The 2,500-nt window shown below is 39.3% G+C and overlaps 1 protein-coding gene across 5 annotated transcripts in view; it reads right to left on the bottom strand.

Moving 5' to 3' along the window:
• LOC143028358 (uncharacterized) overlaps window positions 1–2,500 on the bottom strand; it is a 301,720-nt gene that overhangs the window by 187,274 nt on the left and 111,946 nt on the right. The gene's annotated exons all lie outside the window — the stretch shown is intronic.

Raw genomic sequence — 2,500 nt, 5'->3', positions numbered from 1 at the left:
GTGGAGGGAGATGGAAGAGGAGTGGAAGTATGGTGGAAGAGGAGTGGAAGAGGAGTAGAAGAAGAGTGGGAGAGGAGAGAATGAAAAGTGGAGAGGGGTGGAGGAGTAATGGAAGGGGATGGAAGAGGAATGGAGGAGGAGGAGTGGAAGGTAAAAGGTGGATTTTCTTAGAGAATGGAGTCGTTCTAAACAAAGAAGATTCAAGATTCCACTGTCTTCGTCTATTATTATTATTTGTTTTATCTGTCGCTTCATTCATTTCTTTCCTTATCGATTTACGTTTTGCCCTTTTTCAAGAAAATACTCTCAAACAGCCTCATCGTCAATCCACAAAATTATTCATGATTATTTTATTCTATATTAATTTAGTTGACGCGCACACACACACACACACACACACACACACACACACACACACACACACACACACACACACACACACACACACACACACACACACACACACACACACACACACACACACACACACTCGGTGGCGCGGTTGGTAGAGTCCCAGACTGTCACTACGGCGGTCCGGGTTCGAATCCTGCCCAGGGCTGAAAATAATTTCAGTAACGCTGCGCTTCGAGTCGTTACTCCAACTCTCGTGGGCAGGGACTTGTGTGTGTGTGTGCGTGTAAGGTGAAAGCATTACCCATAGATCGATCATACGAGCTCTGAGCTCTCTTACGGGAGGGAAATAGCTGTCGATCACGAGTCCAACACGTGATCCAAAGACCAAGGTGAATCACATACACACACACACACACACACACACACACACACACACACACACACACACACACACACACACACACACACACACACACACACACACACACACACACACACACACACACACATTTCTAGACCTAAAAAAAAGCTTTTGACAAAGTACCACATAAGAAGTTGCTTAAGAAAATAGAAACTGAAGGAGGAATACAGGGCAAACTGCTTAAATGGATGGAAGACTTTTTGCAAGAAAGAAAAATGAGAGTAGTGATAAGAGACAAACACTCAAAATGGGATGACGTAATAAGCGGTGTTCCACAAGGAACAGTTCTGGCCCCAATAATGTTTGCTATATATATTAATGATATGGATGAAGAAATTGAAAGTTATATGAGCTTCTTTGCAGATGATGCAAAACTATTAAAAAAAAGTGAACACGGAAGAAGATTGTGAGTCACTACAGAGTGATTTAAATAAAGTATGGGAATGGAGTAGGAAGTGGGAGATGGAGTTCAACACTAAAAAGTGTAGTATAATGGAATTTGGAAAAAGCAAAAACAGAATAACAGGATCATATAAATTGGGAGAAGAAGGAATAAAAAAAGTAGAAAATGAGAAGGACCTGGGAGTCATTGTTATGAATATGTCACCTGAAAAACATATAAACAAGATTTTTGGAGAAACTTATAATTTAATAAGAACAATTAAAGTGGCATTTGCATACCTGGATGAAGAAATGGTGAAGAAAATTCTAATCACTCTGATAAGACCAAGATTGGAATATGCTGTAACGATGTGGTCACCAAGTACAAAAAAATGTATAAAAAACTTGAAAGAATACAAAGAGCAATTACAAAATTGGCACCAACACTCTCAAAACTATCATATGAAGAGAGACCAGCAAAACTTGAACTACAGACACTAGAGCAACGAAGAGAGAGAGGAGATTTGATAGCTATTTACAGAATCATGAAAGGCATAGAAATTATTGATAGAGAGAATCTGATAAAATGGGATGATAGAAATACAAGAGGACACGGAAAGAAAATCAAGAAAGACAGCTACAGAAGAGATGTGAAAAAGAACAGCTTTCCTCACAGAGTAATAGACAGTTGGAACAAGTTAGATGAGAAAGTGGTGTGTGCAAAAACAATACATGAATTTAAAAATAGTTTAGATAAAATGAGATATGAAGACGGGACCCCACGAGCATAGCTCACCTTCCCGTAAAATACAACTAGGTAAATACACACACACACACACACACACACACACACACACACACACACACACACACACACACACACACACACACACATACACCTCCCATAAGTACATTTAATCAAACGCACCTGACAGCATAACTAAACGAGGATGTTTAATCAAACGAACCAACTCACGGTACTTCCCCGCTTCTTCTTCTTCTTGTGAGACTGTAAACAAGAGCGGTTCGCTATAGCGGGGTTCAGGCTTTCACCCTCCCAATCTGCCTACGCAGTCCATGTCGTCGTGTTTCCTATTATCTATTACGTTTTCATAAAGAGAAACAAGTAAACAAATAAACATGTAAATAAGGTAACATAAGATAGATAAGACAGATATGAAATATCTTACCTATGTCCTTGTTTCATTATCTGTATGTATGTTTGCTTCCAAACCCGTTCTCTTAAAGTTACGCCGACGGATTTGTAATCATAGAAAACGGAGACGAACACCGAATAATAATTGAAGCGTTTGATGCGCAAATGTTAATTATATTTTCTTTAAG

The sequence above is a fragment of the Oratosquilla oratoria genome, chromosome 9 (assembly GCF_046742065.1).
Source record: "Oratosquilla oratoria isolate Oo_2021 chromosome 9, ASM4674206v1, whole genome shotgun sequence".
NCBI lineage: Eukaryota > Metazoa > Arthropoda > Malacostraca > Stomatopoda > Squillidae > Oratosquilla > Oratosquilla oratoria.
The sequence above is the reverse complement of the archived record's forward strand: the minus strand, read 5'-3'. Positions and strand labels throughout refer to the sequence as shown.